Here is a 23,696-nt window from a genome sequence, read left to right as displayed (position 1 = left end):
TTTCCTTCAATTTCTTCTAAATTTAAAGCAGTAAAATTTATTAGCAGCATTAGTTCCATTTTCAATGATTAATGGAGCCATTCTTGCTTGTTATTTTAAAAATCATAGTATTAAAATATAATCTCAAAAAGTTACTGTAGTTTTATAACCATAAAACTTATTATTAGCAATAAATATAATATCACTAGCCTATAAACATATGTTATTCTCAGCAAAAGTTTCCATGTGATGCCCAGAGGCACACTATATTTTTCAATGGTGGGATCAATTTCTCTCAAAATTCTCTTTGTAAAACCATAGTACTTTGTCTCTTAAGGCATTTAACATAGTCTGTCCTGGACTATGGTTATGTACATATATTTTTCTACCATATTAGATTTTGTCTGCCTTCAGGACATTTTTTATTTTCAGAGTTCACTACAAACAGTATACACTGAAGTATAACAAAATGTGAAGTTAGAGGGAATAAATAAAGCCAAGTTTGTATCTGTGCATCAAACAGCCCTGGGTGGGTCACTTCAACTAATTTGTATCAAGAACCTTCATAAAAGATACCATGAAAACCTTTAGATAAAATCCTTACTGTAACCAACCTTATTCTAAATGGAGTGCATTGTACATTCATTGATATTACTCTTCTGAAACCTGATTCTACTATATGTCTTCTCTATAATCACACTTTGTTTTTTTAAAATATTTCCTTGCTCTCTTCTAAAATATCCATTTTTCCTAGTTATCTGCCTACAACACAAAAATCTCTTTTAGTGTCTGCCGTCTGAATGTAACTTGATAAATTAACAACTACTGAGGCTCATTGTCTAATAATAGCTTGTGATGAAAAATTTTGGTTGTGCAAAATAGTATACATAAGGGTTTCAACATTAGGAAATGTCTGCATATCTTTTACATGAACATAGCTTCATTGAAGATTAACTCACATCATAAATAAAAATATCTTACCATTTGGTATCCATATTTGTGGTTACTTTTTGAAGAATAAAATTTGTTCCTGACTGGTAATTTCATTGTTTAATTGTGGTAGAACTATCATGATATCAATACCAATGTAGGGTTTGATCCTCCCAAAGTTAGTTAGCTTGGCTGTGCTCCATGCCCAATTCAACACCAGGTAGCTACATCCTAATTCTGTAGGTAAGAGGATAAAAAGCTGAGTAACACACATCAATCAAGGGAAAATGTTGGGATAAAAATGAGTGCAAGTTTTCTGACTGCTAGGGGAGAATCAGTTCTGCTGGAAGCTCTAATCTGTAGAAGCTTACTGCTCCCATTGGAGATGATGGGAATGAAGCATTTTCATTCTGCATAGACTCCTCTACCTAACAGATAGAACTATGATCAGTTAAGAGTGATCATATTCACGTCATTACCTCCCCATGTTTGTTTAGTTATTTAAAATGACCACTCAAGATTCATTCGTTTTCCCATTATTAAAAAAGAAGGAAATACTGGGAGTCCTTATTGTGGCTCAGTAGAAATGAATCTGATTAGTATCCATGAGGATGCAGGTCTGCTCCTTGGCTTTGCTCACTGGGTTAAGGATCTGGTGTTGCTGTGAGATGTGGTGTAGGATGTAGACGTGGCTCAGAATTGACAGGTTGTAGACGTGGCTCAGAATTGACATTGCTGTGGCTGTGGCACAGGCCAGTGGCTACAGCACCAATTTCATCCTAGCCTGGGAACCTCCATATGCAATGGGCACAGTCCTAATAAGACCAAAGTAAAAAATACATTCACTGAGCAAATGATAACTATGTGTCAGACATTGTCATTGTTCCAGATTTTGGATACACAAAAATTAAAATAAAAAAAGCAAAAATACCTTGTCCCTTAATAACGCTTCCATTCCAGTGGGGCAGTCTTTTAATTGGATCATTCACTATAAAGAATTTGTATATATTCTGGATAAAAGTTCCTAATAAGATATATGATCTGAAAATATTTCTTCCATTCTATTGTCTTTTTAGTTTCATATTTGATGACATTATTGGCATCATTTGCAGCACAAGTTTTGGGATTTTTTTCTATTTTGATTTGATTTTTTTATCAGCTTGTTTTTGGTGTCATATCTAAGAAATTATTGTCAAACTCTAGATACAAAAATGTACTCCCATAAATCTGGAAATTGTTTGAAAAAGTAAAGTCTACTAATTTAAAAAAATAAGTTAATGTAAATATTCTTTATTTATTTTTGCTTCATCAGATAATATTTCTTAGGTAATTAGGTAGGTCTATACTAAAAGAGACATATTTTTGTAGAATTACATAATTTTCAGACTAACGAGTCCCTTAATATGAACTGTGATTTAAAAAACCCTTGATTGAAAATCAGTGTGTTGACTTGTGCTTGTTAAACGAAAAAGATGTATATAACTATATACATACATACATATGTATATGAGTGAGAGAGGAATTAAAGTATACAGCTTAGCTGATAAATTGATGATTTAAAGAACTCAAAAATAGAGAATCCTACTTTAACTAACGACTTTAATGGCTCAGGTCCCACCTCAATATAAAGGGATATATTCGAAGGGATATATTTACATAATGAAAAGTAAGTTAGAGTATTCATGACAGATATATTTTATACTAAATAACATTAAAACGTTTTCTGCATACACACAATCATTCATTTTACATGCAAGAATTCATTCATGGTGTAGGGAATATATTAGTATTATGGTTATTTTAGTGTATATTAATATAGTGTATACTAGTGTATGTATTAGTGTAGTACTTCTTTTATTCTTTATTAATAAGATTTCTGGAGCAATTTCTCCCAAAATTTGTCCCAGAGAACACTGACCCCCTAGATTTTATCTGGTTTCATGCCAAATTTTTTTTTAAAGTATTAAAATAAGTTGGCAAAATGAGTTGGAGAATCACTGAATAGTAAAATTCATTCACAGAGTTTCAATACTCATTAGCATTTTAAAGACTCTAAGCTGTCTTGCAGGAAGAACTCTTTTCCTTTGTTTAACTCAGCATTTCCAAACTTATTTGACAACAGGACACTTTTTTCTTCTCTGAAGAACACTATTACTATTTAAAGGAGAATAAGTGTTTCACAAGAACCATCAGGGAAACATACCGGACTTAGTCAATCTTCTCATTTTATTATTTGGGATATTTAGGACCCAGATAAGTTAGATCAGTTAGATAACCCCAGATCAGTTAGATAATTATCCCAAATCACAAAGCAAGCTAGTGACCAAAATGAGACAAAAATTTAAATCCAATTATTCCCAACTACTTCATTTTCTACTATCTCACACTGCATTTTTCATTTTTGGAATGAATGTCCTATCCCCCAACATTAGGGATTTGAAGAATATCTAAATGCTGTTACAGTTACTTTTAAAGGTAAACTACGTATGTGTATATTTATTCACAGATTAAAATATTCTATATATGTATACTTATGTATGTATATTTATTTATGTATATATTTATGTCACTATGAGTATTAAATGTGTATGTACCTGGTTATTTACATTTACTTATTTATTAATTCCTTAGCAGGAACTGAGAAAGAAAATCGGCATGTATGCAAATAACCCTAGGTATGAGTATCATTTTAAATACATTACATTTGGATGCAATCTAGCAGGAAAATCACATAGCTCTCCAGAGTATAGAAATAGCTTCTCTGGAGTGAGCTGGTTTATATCATTAAAACCTTGAGGACAAAGTCATCAATACTGATTCTTTCAATGTATCAGATATTAATCCTAAACTTAAAGGATAGTAAACAGAATGGAGGTGGAACAAAGAAGGTGACATATGGCTAAGACAATGACATTCCTGTTTAGTTTAGTAACCAAATTCAGCATTATTCAGCAAGTGGTTCTGTATATTATGTAAAGTTATTTCCCTTGGTCCATTCTCAAATCATTCTTGTTTGTATCTGCCCTTATTTTCCTAGAAAATTTAGTGTAATCCACACAATTGCAGGAGAATAGAAGATTGTCTTTGCAAAAAAGAAAATGTCAGTCTCACTTTCTCATTCTCTTTTGATAGAAAGATAAAGTATTTTAATAATACAAATACAGTTTTCTAATGTGAAATATGAAACGTTTAATATTATATCATACTTTTCTTATGAAACGTATTATTTTTAATAATGATTTTAGAATAAAATATTTGAATGAGGAATTCTTGAGTTACTGAGATGCCTGACCAAACTTTTAATAGTATTTCATATGAATTATAATTGGACTGTATTTCTATCCAAAGGGGAAAATCCATTTTTCTTTTGGTCCACAATTTCTAAGTTATTCTTGTCTGAGAAACACACCTACAAAGGCTTCAATCAACAGACTAGTGTGGCTAGAACACCTAAGAGAATCATCTGGGCCAAAGACACACACAGAGAAATACCAATTAACTATGGTTCTGAAAAGAGAAAAGAAGGCCCTCCCTTTTGCAATAACTACTTCAAGGTATATTTCATGAACATCATTGGAGAAAATAACTGGAGTTGGAATTCATTGTTGGCAGAATTCAGTCCTCTTGTTATAGGAGTGAGATCCCTGATTTTATGCTGGATGCTGGCTATGGGTAGTTCTCAGCTCCTAGAGGCCACCCCTTATATCTCAGCTCTGTAACTTTTAAGTAATTAACTTCATTAGAGCCAACAGGAATATCTCTCTTCAGTTCACTATGACAAGGGTCATATAAAATATAATGTATTCATGGGATAGTCCATTATCTTTGCTATATGATGGAACCTAACCAAGGGAGCAACTGTTCCATTATTTCATAAGTCCTGTCCAGCCTCATGGGGAGAAAAATGCATAGCAGGAGTGCATCAGGTCTAGGATTCTTGGGGACCATCTTAAAATTTTGTCAGTCACACTAGTGAACAACCTTATATTTTACAACAGGTGGGAAGAAGAAAAGCCTGGGAACATAGAAAGGTTCAGTAATATCTGTGAAACAACACAAAACCAGAATGAAACTAATTCAGATATCCAAATGCAGATAATAAAAGATACAGATTTTCAAACTAGGTTTATTTCCTCTTTCATCAAAGACTTAGTATTTCCTTCCATAGATGCATCAACTAAAAAATATGCACAACCTAAAAGTCAAGAATTATGTTTTATTCAGTAGGAAAAAAATGAGGCTTTAAGCCTGGGACAGAGCATCTCAGATAATTTTGTGAGACTGCTTGGAGGAGGTGAAGGGGGAGCTTGGATATATAGGAGTTTTGCAACAAAAGGCCAAGTGCGCCTCAGTTATCTGGGGCCAGCATCCTGTGTTTTCATATGTTGAGGGTTCACTGTAGGCAGTGGCTACAGTCTGATGACTGTTAGAAGGCAGGGATTCTTTGTTTCCTTCCTGAGTTCCTCAGGGCTCACCAGCCTAGGCTGCAATTGCTGAGGGGACTGTGACGTCTTTTGTTAACTGATATGGCAGGCAATATTTTATTTCTCAAATGTCTTTTTATTTTATAAAGAATGCATACTTCTTACTTTAAAATTCAAACTATACTAAACCATTAAAAATTCAAAAATAGGTACTGTTATTCATATTAAAATTCTTTATATAAAATTTTGAATATATCATTTATAATAATTAGTATAATTCCATATTGTTAGTTTAATCTCCCCTAATAGTTTTGTTTTCCTAAAGTCTAACCAAGATAGTCTTCATGTTCCCCTCAGATTAACTAAATTTAAGACAAGTTATCTCCTGATCATAGGACCTTCCCTCACTTCCCTTTTCTTAGGATATTTACTTTAGAAAACTTGCAATTGTAAATTCTTTCTCACCCCCTTTGTAATGTAAATCTTCTAACATGCAGTAAATGTCTTTCTTGAGAACCTAGAAGCAATCCCTTTGAAAGGGTAATCATCACTCCTTTTCCCAGTTTCTGAGACAGTGCAGGAAGTTAACTTCAATAAGTGATAATTAGCAAACACAGATGGCTTAATCACATATAACAACCTCCTTCCTAACTTCCTTAGTATTTTTCCATCAACTTATCACAGATATTTAGAATTTCTTCAAATTTTTATTTCAGGAGAATCAAGTTCAATCTCTCTCCCACATTTCAATAGCTGTTACTCTCATTGCAGTAGTCTTGAATAAAGGCTTCCTTGACATTTAAAGAAAGTGTCCAGTGTGATTTCTTTTGACAAATCTCAAGTTAAATAACCATACAAATTATTGTTACTGTACAAGATAGATCTCAAATGACTATTTTTTTGGGTTTTTTGATACCAGAAAAAGACACATTATGTATACACGGAATACCCTATAAAAACCCCACATCAGTAAAGATTACTTGTGTCTGATAGTGCCAAATATTGTACTGTTATCAACACAATCTGAACTCACATAAATGCTTAGAAAGCAGAACCTACAGCTCATATTAGGCAATCAGCAAAGAGACTCATGATTTTACAAACTATCTTGCAAAAAACTTTGGCTTTTGGAAAAATCAGAATCTTTAAGATTACCTCATCTCTCATAAGCATAAAAATTCACACTGTAGTTTTCTCCTCTTGTAAACTTCCTTTTTCATCTTTATGCTAATGATACAACATGAACAAAATAAAATGCAGAGAATCTACTAGAAATACAAAAGAAAAATTGTATTACTTGGTTGAAGGTTTACTCAAATTTAGCACTATCTCAGTTTGGGGCTAGAAAAGCCTGTTTTTGAGGGGGTCATCTTATGTACTGCTTGACGATTAGCAGCATCCCTAGTCTCTACCCACTGGATGACAGTAGCGCGCCCACTCCCAGTTGTGACAACCAACAACAGCTTAATATATTAACAAGCATCCACCAGTGCGTTGGAGGGGGAAGCGAAGGGGAAGAAACCCACACCTCAGTTGAGAACCACTGCATATGTTTGGAGACATGGAAATAAAGACATTGCTGTTTGTCCATTATATTGGAATTTATATAACCCATTGGTAAATAAACCAGCTAATTATCTTCCTTATATTGGGAATTGTAACATAATCAGGAGGCCATCATTTGACATTTATTCACCCATTGATCTTAGGCATGCCTGTTTAATGAGAACATTTGAGCTATTATCAAAGGTAAACTGAAACTACTGTTGGTTAGGTCCTTGTATGGTCAAATTTAAGAACAATAGGAAAAATTAATTTGTCAGAATATAAAACATATAGGGCAAACCAAAAAATACATTTTGTATAAATGAAACAAGTTGAGAATTTGAGAACTGAAATGAAGTTAAATCAATGAATCACAGGCTCTGAAATTACTTTCTCCATGTCCCTCATGCCAACAATGTGAAATAGATTCCACCAAGGGCAATGGTGCCTTATTATGGCACACAAAGGAGACAAGGTAACTTCAGACTGAAGTTATTGGAATAAATCCAAGTTAGAATAATGATATGGTGGTGCTTTACTTATACTGCATACATAAGATATTTGTTGAATTAAAATATTGTCATCCTTCAAAATTCAGCGCAAATATCACATCATCCAGGAAGTATTCTACAAGCTAAAATTTGGATTGGCATGCTCACTATAATAAAACTATAATACTATAATAAAACTGTGCATTCCTTGGTCACAGCACACACAATATGTTATAAAGGGTTATTTTCCTTTATTTCATGGGAAACAACTTTAAGAGCCAGGCAGAGTTGACATTGTGTTCCCAATAACATAGACCGCCTGAGATGAGGTCACTGCAGAATGAAGATGTGGTAAATTAGAAAAAAAAATTAATCAAAATAGAACTCCTTATCAAAATAAATTAAACTACGCAGCTTATGGAGAGGACTGAAATATAAAATCCATTAGGAAACAGTCTAATAAAGTCAAAACATTCCACTATATATGGTAGACTAGTACTTACTTATTCCTTCCCATTATATCTTCATAGAGTGAGTCCTCAAATTCCTTTACCCTAACACCCACCTCTCAATTTCTCCTTATTTAGAATCCATAACAATGAAGTCAAAGAACAAAATGTTTTTCCTCTTTCCTATTTGTTAAGACCCAAGAGTCTCATTTCTAAAACAGAAAGTATTTTCTGAGTATATTTATGCTTCATGTGTCATATATCACTCTATCACTGAATTACTTCAAACTTTTATTAACATTAAGCAAAGCTAAGTAAAGTACTAGCTATAAAGTTTCTACAAAGTATGTGTCTCATCTGCTGCTGGAAAAAAATTTTTTTAGAAGTTAAATGACCATAGAAGAAACCCCCCAAACCTCAAAATTTTCAAACATAACATCCATGACTACAAGAGATTTGTTGAGGTGAGTGATTCAGTAATATCACTAACAGAAGCTTTTCTTTATAACTTGGTGCCAGATATTGTGAATTTGTATTGAGGAAAAGCTCAGCCCATAAACTTAAAAAATAAAGACATAATTTATTAATGAAGACCATTATGTGCTAGGAAATGTGATGAATAATCCATTCTCCAAATATATGTGAATTATATGCAACCCTTTCCAGCTGACAGAGACTTATGCTGAATCCACATGAATGCTCCTTATGTATATTTAATGGGAAAGCAGGTTGCTTCACAAAGATATTCACTGAATGGCAACAAAATGAATAGAGCAATAAGAGAATGAAAGCCAGCTGTCCCACAGAGTTGACTACAAAGATATCTATGGTGATAAGGGCAGAACAGAATTGAGGGAATCTAATCAAGGCAGAGACAATAACAGAGTAAGTTTTAAAAGTTGGATAGATTTTTTTTTTTAGATAAAAATGAAGAAAACTTTTGATATAGTGAAACAGGAAAGCTAGAAAAACATATTTATGGTTCTGGAGATTGACTAGGAATTTTTTGCTTCTAGAAAAAGTAAGCTAGAGCATTATTTCCTCAAACACTAGGAGACTCAGGAAGTCCTCTATTATAGTACTGAATAAAAAGATACCTATCAACAAAAGACTAGACATCAGAGGTTCAACGGAAACTCATACTTACGTCGGACGAGGAAATTTACAGATCTACTAATAAATCCTTGAAATTTTCCTTACAGAATTTTCTGTGAAGGGAGATTATTGCTATATTAAAGATAAGCTTTCATGTTTGGAGTAAAAAGTCTAAGAAGGAGGTCTCCTATAACTTCCCTGGATAGGGACAGCAAGTATGACATTGAAAATTAACTTTTTCTGGGATACCATTTCCATTGTTATCACAAACAAAACATATCAGAAGATGAGTCACAAGTGTTTACCACACAAGTGTACATGTCTTTACCTACCTCAATTGCATAATATTACTTTAAAGTCATATGTTCCCAGTGAGCTCTTCCCATCTCATTGTTCGAGAGACTGTGTGCCCTCTACCCACCTAGGATTGTTCAATAGTCTCAGGTCCCTTAAGCAGTCTTACTTTTTCAGAAAAGGTACCCTGGTCTTAATCCACCTTGGTCACAGCCATTATGCTGTGCAAATACTTTTTGATAAGGTTGTTGTTTCAAATCTCCAGGGTCTTTGCCTAGGTGGATTCTGACTCTACTTTCAAGCTTCCCTAGTCATACCTTGCAGATATTCTCATTTCCAGTCTTCTGTTTCCTCAGAACCATGTCCATAAAAATTCTGAACACAATAGTGAAACTTTATTTTTATTGGTAAATACTCATCCAAAACAAATCAACAAAAAGTGTGGAAACTTTCCTTTGAGTATTTGGCAATTTCTATTTTGGGGTCCTAAAATTTAAAAGAAAACAAAACATAAAACCTCTGAGTCATTTACCAAGCTTACATGGACTCAGAACACAAAGCTTAAATACCTTTCTAGAATGATTAAAATAAAATTCCACTTATTTTTTCATAAAAATAGTAAGAAAACAATTCAAATACTCTCTATTCCTACCACAGTCTACCTGCAATTGAATTTAAAAATACAAAATATTACAAATTTGGACTTTTAAAAAGACATGTTCATTCGCTACATGAAACTTTTATATATTTATGCATAAATATAAAATTCTGACATTCTGTTATTTGGGAGATCAATTCTTTTGCACTAGCAGAAACTAGGAGAAAGAAGAGACCTTCTTAACAGTGATTTATGAATGACTGAAGATAATCCAGATATACTTAGCAAATAACTTCACAAAATATAATTTTTATATGGGTCTGAATACTATAATAACAATTTATGGAAATGACATAAACTTCCAAAATTTGGTGAAAGATTAAATATACTATTAATAGAAGCTATATTTTAAAATATTCACCCATAAAAATCATGTTAAAAAATTTACTCTGTAGAAAAAAAAATAAAAGAGTTTGTATACTTTAAAATCAGTTCCTTCTTGGAGAAGGAATATAATAATTGTACTTAGAGAGAGACAAAAAGGGGTAGAAAACAAGATATGATTTGGGGTAGGCTTTTTCTGACCCATTAATAGATTACCAAGTCATTTGAGGGTTTGGTTAGAAAAAAAGAAAATTTTATTATGTGCATTTCTGGTCATTTTCCAAAAAAGAGGCTTTTTTGTAAATACTTTTTATTATTTGCACTCTTCTATTTTATATTTTGGTCCTATTTTGGAATGAACTCACTTAAATTCTCTGGTCAGTTTATTTTACTGCAATTCCATTTTTTCCCCAATAAACACTTAGATCTATGAAGATTTGATAGGTAGGTTCAATACCTTGAATGTATATTCAGTTAATTCAAATGTCAACTCCATTATCAAATCTACTTCTCCCCTTCTCAGAGATTACATGTGAGTATAAAGGGAAGTTTATAGTCATCATGGCATTTGGGATGAAGAGAAGACCTGCTATTATGCTGCAAGATACTTGTACCAGGGTATCTTGTTTTAGTCCTAAGCTCATAGGTATCCACTAAGTTCCTAAGTTTGATTGATCCTATGCAACACTCTGATGCCTATTGTTGTAGTCCATGTTTAGTCAATGATATGTTCTCTTAACCAGGTCTTGGTGGTCTAGCTTTGGTATCTCACAGAAACTGGATTTCCTCCCTAATGCTACACTTAATATCTGGTAATGATTCACATTTAATCTCTGGATCCAGAGTTGGATGCAGGTTTTGTGCTTGCAGAGCTTGTGTAATTTTAGGTTACTTTTTTTCAGAAAAAGAACAAAATGCTTTTGGATGCAAAATTAGATCTAGGGCTTCTGAAGAAGTCCAGGCACTGAGGGGCTCTTATGTTTCAGTTCCTTTAGCTTCATGGTAGTTCACTTCCTCCAGGACCAACCATATTAGCTAGCACACAAACTTCAAAGCCATTTTGTCCCAGTGCAGTTCTTATATTACACTAACAGTAAAGGTAGTCAGTCAGACTCTTAGCTACTATACACATACTTCATTGGAATATAGAGAAACTTCTGTGTCCCTTCCACATTATGTCCAGGTTGTAGGTTCCCAGGAGAACAGCCTTAGACTATTCTATTCCGGCATGCTACATCACTGCTTAACTAACTACTGCTGATAATTTTTGTGTGGTTCTCAAACCAAGATTTTAAAGGAAAGAAAGGGAAAGTCCTTCTGATATCTTCCTCCAAAACTACCTAACCTCTACCACTACCAGGATTAAAGTCTAAGGAAGGGAATGAGATAAAATACAGATTTAAGAACTTGCCACATCTGCCAAAAATTTATTTAGTGTGAGTGAGTAGAAAATACATTTTTTTTCCCCTGTGGCAGAAGTTTTATTTAATTGGTATTGCTTTCTTTTCTTTAATGAGGTAGCTTTAATCCTGTTCTCATCCCTGGTACAATAAAGATGGAGTAGTAAGAAAGGGGAATTTGTCCCCACCCCAGTGTTGGAAAACCCATTAAGAGGTATTACAAGAATACCTCTTCCATTCCATTTACCGTGTAAGTAAAATTATACGGACTCGGAAGCAACAGAGGATATTCTATATATTAGATGTGTGAAGAACTTGCATATGTAGAGAGAGTGGACATGGTACCAGTGGAGAAATAGTTGCCCAAGTTACAGAAATGAAAGGAAATAATGAAAAAAATAGAGAAAACTGTTTCAAGAAAACAGATAAGAAAATCAACAGTGACCAAAGTAATTCGTCTTTTCTGAGTTAGATTTTTATTGGCAAACAAGGAAATTTCATACAGCTGGCATAAAAGAGAAATAGGAATCACCAACAATTAACACTGAGATTAACATAAACCTTCATATTTCATCCCACCTTTCACAAAGTCAGTGTTTTCTCCCATTGAAAACTAAAATGGCAAGAGAATGTAGATTAAGTGAATATAATCAAAAGAATGACTGAAGAAATGTCATTCAGTCTTTAGATCAGTATGTCTTCCAGTCATTTTCCTTATCAGTGAGAAACCTTATATACAAATTCTTATACATGGAAAATTAAAGTCCAGGACCTACAAAAAAAGTGATACAAAATTTAGTATTTTCTTAAAAAATGGTAAAATGTTAAATCCTTAAGGAGAGTGAACAGTATTAGATTTAGAGGAAGATATTTTTCATGCACATATTTTATAATTCCAGCTCACATCTCCTTCGCTTCCTGGTAACATGAAAGCTAAAGAAACCACTGGTACATATGTAATCAAACATAATGATTAAAAGATGATTACTTGTAAGCATAATCCAAAAATAATCAGGAAATAAAACTGAATCCTAAACTCTTACTATCAGATGATACATCTCAGAATAAAATATAAACAATTTAGATTATTTTGATTTTAATTATGTATTTCAATAGCAAATGCATTTGAGATGTGACCATAATATTCATAAGTTGGTTTTACCATGAATGCTTTTTTTAATGTTTAACCCCGCACTCATAAACAATATAATTTTATACCACTTAACAATCAATATTTCAGTTTAATTGCATAGTACAGACTCATATGTACTGAACAATGATCATTAAAAATGGAAACAATAAGTAAAGAAAACTATAGTCCTATTTAAATTTTTCCAAAAAGCCTTGGATGTGTAAAAACCATAAATATACACATTCTGTGCTTAAAGATGACTTATTTCAAGGAAACAAAATTACTTCCCGTGTTTTTCAGTTAGAAAATCAGAAAAACTTCAAGTGAGGTTGAATTATTCCAAATTTTGTTGGAATAAACAACCTGTAAAAGCTTCCATAAATGTGTAGTCACAAGAGAGCCATCTGGCTCCATGTAATTATACCCATCTTTCATCCAATTCTGAATTCTAAATGTAAAAGTAGGTCCAGGAATATACAGATTTGTGATATACACTTGGGGACTGTCGATCTATAAACCAATTAACATATTTCATTCATATGGGTATGTTCTGGTCTTCATTGATATTACACATCCAGAGTAGAGACTCAGAGACTGCCAAATGAGTTACGGCTAGAATGAATTATTTCTGGTGAAGTATTTCAGAGTGAAATGAAACAGAAGTTAAGATACAATAGAGTGTAAGATAAAAAGTGGAAGATAACTGACTCATTCTTTTTCACAAAAAAAATCTTTGAATCAAGTTGATAGATGCCTTGCAAGTACAGAAAAATATCTGTGGTAATTTGTTGTAAAAGATCCTTGGCTTTTGAAAGATTACTGCAAGGGATTGGATTTATTATTGGCACATTATGGCCAAATTCTCACTTATTAGTTTATATTTTGTCTAGAATATCTTTCTTTAGAATAGTACATTTTCTGAGGTAATGCAAAAAACTAAATAATTTTTAACCCTAACATAACATTATTACAGCCATACAAATTTTCTTGTATTGGTTACAAATTTTAACTTCAAATGCATGACAATGTCAATTGCTCTATTTTATACCTCTTCTTGTTCCACTATAACACCACTGTTTTTTTAGGGTATATTTAATATCATCAATCTAGATTGATGTCTTGTTCATGTGCTATTAATTGTACAGGTTGTATTATTGGAATTCATGGATGCCTTAACACCAAATTCTAATTTATGGTAAATATAAGACTATTTTTCATAAGTTTTGTTTTATATAATAAGAAATTAAGTTAGAATATTTCCCTTTGTCAAAGAAAATTATTTTCAGGATTATATCTTCATTATTTCCTGAGTTATACATTAGCTGACAATATGTATCAATTCATTTACTATAAATATATCCTTGGGGAATGATTTGAAAAATGCACAGAAAAGTATTAATAATAATATTTGTATATGATATCACCTTTTCATATAGGTAAATATTACATAGATAACTTAAAACTAACTTGTGTTCAAATCATCCTGAAACATTAAGTAGATAATGAAAATCAATTAAAATCATGATTATATTATATGTATCAGCACTGAAAAGTAATAATGTTGAGCAAAAAGCACAAAATAAAAGTATGCACAGAATGTTCTAATTTCTACTGTATATTTTAATTAGCACAGATATGTGTTACTTTGTATGCATGAACATATTCAGGATACATTATGTGAAAAATGAGGTACCAGTAAAAATATTTTTAATGAGTTACCCCAAAATAAAATGCAACTCAAAGCCTTTACAATTTTAATGAATTAAAAGTTTTCTCAGGGATGTCATAAAATTAACTGTTTCCCAAATGATTTTCAACCATGAAATATTTTTCTGCAAAGCATCAGTGAGATTTTGCTGTTAAGCTGAAAATATTACAGATTAAGGAGCAGATAGATGAAGAAAAGATGAGAATTAAGGAGGAGGATGTGGGAGAGGGAAAAGTAGAAGCAGAAGCATGGTGACAGAGAGAAAAAAATTAAGAATCAAGTGAAAAACAGTTTACCTCTACTTTCCCTCCCAGGAAACACGTTATGAGAAAGGCAATTGAGTGTGTTGCTGTGGGTTCTTAGCTAGAGGCTTTTCTTCAGACTGATACCTAATACTAACCTAAGAAAACTTAAGAGGTAGCAAAGTCCTTTCTGACACTGGGAGAACAGACAAAATCTTTATGAAATACTGATTCCATTTGGACATACTTTGGGGATTTTTCCAACACAGATTATCTCATTTCTTTACAACTTCAGTCTGCTCATAATAAGAAAAAGATCACTAACTTTTTCATTGGCTTAGAAACCTTACAAATGACTATTAATCATCAGAAAATACGTTTGTCTACAGATGATAAATGCCTTTAGAAAGGAAGAAAGGTTGTGGCCAAGGAGATTGAAAAAGTAAAAGGTGTCAGTGATTAAGGGGGTGATGACTTAAGGCATATAATGGTAAACAAAAGCAAGTCCTGGGATAGCCAGGAAGAGGAACTCTAATATGGTTAAAATGGATGATTTGAGAAATTTCATTGGTGAAATACTTAGGCTAATATCTGAGCATCCTGGTTCAAAGTTAGAAAATAGCATTTTAAATATTAGTGAAAAATTACCTGTCCCATTTGTCCAAAAGCAACATAATATCAACAATTCTGATGTCAGAATATAATTAGCCAGTTCAAATAACATTTAATTGACCCACTTTTTTCTACTATGTTAAACTAAAATTTAATTATAAAGAAATATGCAGCTCTCTGTTTTTTACTAGTACAGACAAAATAAATTAAATGCCTCCAATTTAGCAATGGCAGTCTAGCTTATTTTATTTATGTACATTTTGAGAAATAAGATAAAGATTAATTTTAGTATTAACTATGTTCTTGGACTGGTTTGTCACAAATTTAACTAGACTAATAATTTTTCTGAAAGTCAATACAGTTTCTTGTCAGCTGGGACAAAACTGTCCTCTTGTTTAATAAGTTAATGACATATTAGTAGTAGTATAGGTTTGCTCAGTTTCCTAAATTTTATTTTGGATTTGTACATGATGTGTCATCAAGTAATACTACCAATATCTCTATTATAATCAGAAAATCAAGATCAACTGAGGAGGATATGCAATTTTTACATTATTATCACTAGTTGCACAAGCCCATGGATGGCTTAAATGAATATTTTAAATTTTACCTTAAAGTGAGAAGTTAGGCTAGTTGAATAAATATTGGGAAAAGGAGAAATGCAAAGGAGAAATATATATATGTGAGGTGGGAGAGAGAAAGAAAAATAGAGATAGACACGAGAGAGAGAGCACACATAGGCACTAAAAAGGTGGATCCACATTATTTTTTTCATTTAGTGCAAAGAGATTTTGAGGTTATTGTCAACAGGAAAATGAAATATCTGAGGTTGTAAACTATTGCTGGCATTTTCCAAAGTTTGCAAGAGTAAATAATGTTTATTAATTCTTATATGCTCATGAATGTTGTGAGGAAGAAGAAAGAAAGCTGGAAGTCAGGAGGCTTGTTTTCCATCTAGCTGAGTCGCTGATTGTTTTAGTGCCAGTAACTATCTTCCAAAGATGAGATCCATGCAATTAACTACCAAAACAGAATTTACCAGTCACTGCAGGATTTGAAATTTGTATTTGGCTTAGTTCCTTTTCTTCATTCTCTTAAATTTTAAGAGAGAGTAAATAATGAAATTTAGATTATTTGAAAGCTTGTGATGTATTGTGTGATTTCAGGCTCACCTGATAAATGTTGAACTTTGTAAGAAGGACTTCCTTTATCCTGATTAACATTTTTTTTTTTTTTTTGTCTTTTTAGGGCCACACCCATGGCACACAGAGGTTACCAGGCTTACAGGTCCAATCAGAGCTGTAGCCGCCAGCTACACCACAGCCACAGCAACATGGGAGCCATGTCCGTGACCTGTACCACAGCTCACTGCAACGCTGTATCCTTAACCTTTGAACGAGGTCAGGCATCGAAACTGCATCCTGATGGATGCTTTCCACTGAGCCATGATGGGAATGCCTGATTAGCATTCTTTAGACAGCACCCAGAAAACTCAGACCCTAAATGGCACTGCATAGTTATAAAACATTTGATGCATGTTCATAGTTTATTCTCTTTCTCATAGCTGAGGTTTTGAAAATACAGTTCTTTTTTGTACCCTCTTCCTTTCCTCTGAACTCCTCCTGCCTTTTTTATCTGCTTAATTACATGTGTTTTATGGTATAAGATTCTATGTCTTTCCCAATTCTCTAGGCCTTGGCTATATGTATGCATAATTATCAGGATTTTTGGTTGCAAGGAACAGATAATTAAACTGGTGCAAAGAAAATAAAGTTTTGTTTTGTTTTTTTTAGTAATACAACTAACGTCTTAGTTTCAGAGATGACTTAAAGCAGAGCTGAATCCAATCCTTCAATAATACTAGGAAGCAGTCTCTCTGTCCCTGTTATGCTCACATCTTCCTTCTGTGCGGACTGTTCTTCTCCGCAGCTCTTGCAGTATTAAAGATTCCAGCAGTTTCATCTAGGTTTGTGCTCTCAGCTTTTCGTCCAAAGAAATACGAACTTTCCTTTACTTCTGATTTTCACACCATCCAAAGAGTGCCCTGTTGGCTGACTTGGTTTATGCTAATCACTGTGACCAGAAGGATGGAATGTTTTAATTGGCCAGATGCCGTTTACTTGTTCATACCTAATGCTAGAAGATTAGGTGTGTTTCAAACCATGTAGCCTGAAAGTAGGAAAAGGTGGTTCCCCTAAGCAAGTAAGATATGGTTACCAAAAGAAGAGAAATAGACACACCGAGTCAGTAAAAACAAATAAATGATTTCCCATACAGTGCAGCTGGGTGCACAGAAAGTATCCTCTACTCTTGCTAGTACAATATACTGTATGTGCCTTACCACATAAAAGCAAAAGAACCCAAGTTTAAACTTGTTCATTATTTTTATCTAAGCATACATCTAAGTGACTAGAGTATAGCATCTGTGAATTAAAATTAAATGCTTGCTGGATAAGTGAATAATTAGGAAATGTAATTGTTCCTCTTTTCCAGTTGCTAGTTCCTCTTCAAATTTAATAATAGTAGTATAAAATTAGGATGGTCATATTAATGGACTAAATTAATAATTATAATAATATAATAATACTACTGAAAAAAATGTTGTCTTACCTAAGTTGACACCTATATGTCCTTGGAATATCCTTGACCCATAGTGAGCCCTCAATAAAAGTTAGGGGTTACCATTATCAATTATCAATCACACTACGTTGCATTGGAAGATGTCTGGAACACTAAAACTTCATACAGATCTAAAGTTGTATAAGTTCATGTTAGTAGTTTGATAATTTATTAATACAAGAAAAAATTTTTGAAATGACTAAGGTTTTGTTTCTGCAAGTAATAAAACCACTTTCTAATATTATTTTCAGGGTATTTCTCCAGAGGAAATTGTGTACTATTTTGCTCTAAATCCATGTAGGATAAACGATCTGGAGACATTAGAATATGGTATTATGCACAAACAACGAGACAGGAATTCTATTACAGATGATTAGTCAACCATGAATACAGCACCCAGCAGATGGACAGCTCCAATGTACCACACAAATTACGTGCATCACAGCTGCGGCTCTAGTAAAATCTAAAATGCTCTTGATGAACAGCTGCAGTTTTCTTAGGATTCTAGACAAGGGATTCCAGTTAAGGTTTTTATTGCCATACGGCATTGCATAGGAAGAACTGATTACCTTGAAGAAAGGTTGTATAAAAAAGCTTTTATAGTCTGCTGTGTTAATTTTATATTTAAGGGACTTTTTGTATTTACATTTTGAATACCTGCACTGTGTTTTCTGATGTTTATTTTATGTGCCTATAACTCAAAATGAACAATGGTCAAACTGATCAGGCTATTAGCTGTTGACAGGAGAATGTGGGACTATAAAAAGACAAAAATTAAAAGGCTGAGATATTGAGATTTTTAAAAAGTAAATTCCTTATTTTTAGCTATTGAATAAAACAAGTCTTCATATTTACTCTTGATTACAAATATTTCTATTTTCAAAGGTAATTTTAAGGATCACTGTTGCAATTTTTTCACCTCAGTAATAAGGCCTCCAACTGCTCTTGCTACATTTGCATATTGAATTAAGTAAGAGTTGAAAAATAAGCAAGGCCACAGTAGAATGATTTTAAAAATTCCTAGTACTAAGTTTAAACATATATTTTATGCTAATATTAATATGCCTATTTTGAGAAGATGATAATGCTTTCATTGAGTATAATTTACTGCACATGAAACTTAGCTTTATTTTACATGCAATGTTATGCTATTTCATGCATTTTTCAAAAAGATTTGTTTTGTTTTTATAGAATAATTGCTCTATTTTTTTCTGTAGATCCATCTCTATATACAAGGTTTCTAATAAGTATATTCTCATTGGTAAAACTTAGTTATGTTTATAATGTTTGAGGAAGAAATTCTTCCTTATTTCACATAATTTTGAGATAAGAAATGACCATCTACATATTTAATTTTATGAAGATAAAAGCCATTTATTTTCCAGGAAGAATAAAAATAAAAACATATTTCCCTTGGAATGCCATTTAGAAAAATTTCATTAATTTATGCTATAGTAAACATCATAAATAATAAGAAAATGCTTCAAAATATTTAAGTAATAATAAAATTTAAAAGTGCAATTAAAATATATTGAACTATTTTTGAGTTATATTTTATTAGTTTTTTTCTCTTTATTCTAAATTAGTGGTATATACATGCTGAATATATTCATATATATAATTCATTTGAATGTTGAATATATATAGGCAGGTGTTGGATGTACACAAATGAAAAAGGATATGTTATATCACTTCAGGGAGTTATTAGTCAAATAAGGAAACAGAAAATCAGTAATATATAGCACAGAATAAAACTAGCATGAAAAATATACTAAGTGTATGAGTAAAATATGGGGGGGACACATTTTACATACTTTAAAAAACTGTGGTCTAGGAGATGGGAAAGTATGGTGGAATAGAAAGAATGGAGCTCAACTTCTCTCATAAAAACAACAAAATTACAACCAAATACTGAATAACCATCAACCAAATGGACTGGAAACTTTGAAAAAGATAGCCTACTCCAGAAGACAAAGAGCAGGCCACATCAAGATGGTAGGAGGGGCAATTACATGAAATGACCAACTTCATACCCACCAGGTGGGCAGCCCACAGACTGGAAAGTAACTGTATCACAGAGATTCACCTACAGCAGTGAGAGTTCTGAGCCCATCAGGTCCCCACACCTGGGGATCTGGCATTGGGAGAAAGAGACCCTGGAGCATCTGGCATTGAAGGACAGTGGGGTTTGTGTGCAGGAGCTCCATGGGACTGGGCAAAACAGAGACTCCATTCTTGAAAGGGACACACAGGCCTTCATGGGTACTGAGTCCCAGGGCAAGGCAGAGACTCCAAAGGAATCTGGGTTTAACCTGAATGCAGTTCTTGGAGGATCTCCTGGGTAAACAGAGGGTGACTATGGCTTGTTGTGGGGGAAGGACCATTGGAGGCAAAGATCTTGGGAATATTCATCAGCCTGTGTTCCTCTAAAGGTGGCCATCTTGGGAAAATCTGGCCCCACACATCAGCAATGAGAAGTGACAGGCCAAACAATAATCCAGGTGGGATTGCAGCCTGACCCATCAGTAAACAAGCTGCCTAAAGGACACCCAGGCATACAACCATCTCTAATCTCACCCAGAGACAAAATCCTGCCCACCAGAGGGATAAGAATCAGCCCCACCTACCACTGGGCAGGCACCAGTCCCTCCCATTAGTAAGCTTATAGGAAGCCCTGTACTAACTTCAGCCACAAAGTGGGCAGCCATCAGAAGTAAGGCAGGCTACAACTTTGTTGCCTGTAGAAAGGAGGCCACAGCAAAAACTCATAAAAATGAAAAGGCAGAGAACTATAACTCAGATAACGGAGCAAGAAAAAAACCCAGGAAAACAGCTAAGTGATCTGGAGATTATCAGCCTCCAAGAAAAAGACTTTAGAGTGATGATAGTGAAAATGGTGTGAAACATTGGAAATAAATTGCAGGCAAAGATTGATAATTTACAGCAAATACTGAGCAAAGAAATACAAGATTTAAAATATAAGCAAGCAGAGATGCAAAATACAATAACGGAAATAAAAAATTCATTAGAAGCAACCAGCAGCAGAATACAGGAGGCAGAAGTATGAATAAGTGAGGTGGAAGACATACGAGTGGAAATCACTGATGTGGAACAGAAGGGAGGAAAAAAGATTGAAAAGAAATGAAGACAGTCTAAGAGAACTCTGGACAACATTAAATGCACCAACATCCCTTTTATAAGTGTGCCAGAAGGAGAGGAGAGAGAGAAAGGGACACAAAAAATATTTGAAGAGGTAATAGCCAAAAACTTCCCTAACATGGCAAAGGAACCACTCACTCAAATCCAGGAAGCACAACATGTACCAGATAAAATAAACCCAAAAAGGAACACCCCAAGACACATATTAATCAAAATGAACAAAATTGAAGACAAAAAGAAAATATTGAAAGCAGCTAGGGAAAAGAAACAGATAACATACAAGGGAACCCTGATAAAGTTATTGGCAGATTTTTCACCAGACTCTGCAGGACAGAAGGGAGTGTCACGATATGCTTAAAGTGATGAAAGGAAAAAAAAAACTCCAACCAAGGTTACTTTTCCCAGTAAAGCTTTCATATAGTTTTGAAGGAGAAATCAAAAGCTTTACACACAAGCAAAAGCTAAGAGAATTCAGCAACACTAAACTAGCTCTATGACAAATACTAAAGGAACTTCTCTAGGCTGAAAGGAAAAGACAGCAACAGGAAACAAAAATTCCACAAATGACAAGGCTCACCAGTAAAGTTATATATACAGTAAAGATAGGAAGTCATACACACACAAATATGCTACCAAAATCAGAAATTGTGAGAAGAGGGTACACATGCAGGACACAGAGATGTACTTGCAATTAAGAGAACAACAACTTAAAACAATCTCATATATATATAGATTATATATATATATATAAACTCCTATATCAAAACTTCAGGGTAACTGCAAACTAAAAATCTACAACTGATACACAAATAAGGAAAATCAACTCAAAAACAACAGTAAAGATAGTCATCAGACCACAAGAGGAGAGAACACGAAAGAAGGGAAGAAAAAAGAGCAACAAATCAAATACAAAAAAAGTTAATAAAATGGAAATAAGAACATACACATCAATAATTACCTTAAATGGAAATAGGCTAAATACTCCAACCAAAAGACATAGACTGGATGAATGGATACAAAAACAAGATCCATATATATGCTGTCTTTAAGAGACCCACTTCACTTCTAGGAACACATACAAATTGAAAGTGAGAGGATGGAAAAAATATTCCATGTGAATGGGAATCCAAAGAAAGCTGGAGTAGCAATACTCATCTCAGACAGAATAGAGCTTAAAATAAAGAATATTATAAGAGACAAAGAAAGACACTACATAATGATCAAAGGATCAATCCAAGAAGAAGGTATAACATGTAAATATATATGCACCCAACATAGGATCACCACAATATATAAGGCAACTGCTAACAACCTTAAAAGGAGAAATTGGCAATAACACAATAAGAGTGGGGAATTTTAACACCCCACTCACAGCAATGGACAGATCATCTAGACAGAAAATCAGCAAGGAAACACAGGCCCTAAATGAAGCATTAGACCAGATGGACTTAATAGATATTTATAGGACATTCCATCCAAAAGAAGCAGTATACACATATTTCTCAAGTGTGCACAGAACATTCTCTATGATTGATCACATTCTGGGCAAAAACAAAGCCTAAGTAATTTTAAGAATACTGAAATCATATCAAGCACCTTTTCCAACCACAATGCTATACAACTGGAAATCAACAATAAGAAAAAAACTGCAAAAAACAGAAACACGTGGAAACTAAACAGCATGCTACTAGACAACCAATGGATCACTGAAGAAATCAAAGGGGAAATTAAAAAATATCTAGGCGCAAATGACAACAAAGATATGATACTCCAAAACCTGTGGGATGCAGCAAAAACCATTCAAAGAGGAAAGTTTATAGCAATACAAGCCCACCTCAGGAAACAAGAAAAAGCTCAAATAAACAAGCTAACTTTATATCTAAAGCAGCTCGAGAGAGAAGAACAGACAAGACCTAAAGTTAGTAGAAGGAAAGTAATCATAAAGATCAGAGCAGAAATCAATGAAATAGAAATGAACATAACCATAGGAAAGAATAATGAAACGAAAAGCTGGTTCTTTTAAAAGATCAACAAAAGTGATAAACCCTTAGCCAGACTTATCAAGAAAAAAGAGAGGAATCAAATCAATGAAATTAGAAATGAAAAAGGAGAAGTAAAAATGGATATCACAGAAATACAAAGGATCATAAGAAACTACTATATATGACTATCTGCCAATAAAATGGAAAACCTAGAAGAAATGGACCAATTCCAAGACTAAAGCAAGATGAAATATAAAAGATGAATGGACCAATCACAAGTACTGATATTGAAATGGTGATTAAAAAACTTCCAACAAACAAAAGTCCAGGACCAGATGGCTTCTCATGTGAATTCTATCAAACATTCAGAGAAGAGCTAACACCTATCCTTATGAAACTATTCCAAAAAATTACAGAGGAAGGGACACTCCCAAACTCATTCTATGAGGCCACCATCACCCTGATACCAACACCAGACAAAGATTCCACAGAAAAGAAAACTACAGGCCAAATTCACTGATGAACATTGATGCAAAAATGCTCAACAAAATACTAGCAAACCTCGTCCAACAATACATTAAAAGGATTGTACATCATAATCAAGTGGGATGCAAGGGTTCTTTAATATCTGCAGATCAATCAGTGTGATACAC

The 23,696-nt window shown here is 33.4% G+C and overlaps 1 long non-coding RNA gene across 1 annotated transcript in view; it reads right to left on the bottom strand.

Moving 5' to 3' along the window:
- Positions 12,052–23,696, bottom strand: part of LOC110262063 — a 128,483-nt gene continuing 116,838 nt past the window's right edge. The window contains exon 3 of the long non-coding RNA XR_002346585.1: positions 12,052–12,361. This is a non-coding gene — a long non-coding RNA (uncharacterized LOC110262063). The remainder of the gene's footprint in view (positions 12,362–23,696) is intronic.

The sequence above is a fragment of the Sus scrofa genome, chromosome 1, assembly GCF_000003025.6.
Source record: "Sus scrofa isolate TJ Tabasco breed Duroc chromosome 1, Sscrofa11.1, whole genome shotgun sequence".
In the NCBI taxonomy this organism is placed as follows: Eukaryota; Metazoa; Chordata; class Mammalia; order Artiodactyla; family Suidae; genus Sus; species Sus scrofa.
The sequence above is the reverse complement of the archived record's forward strand: the minus strand, read 5'-3'. Positions and strand labels throughout refer to the sequence as shown.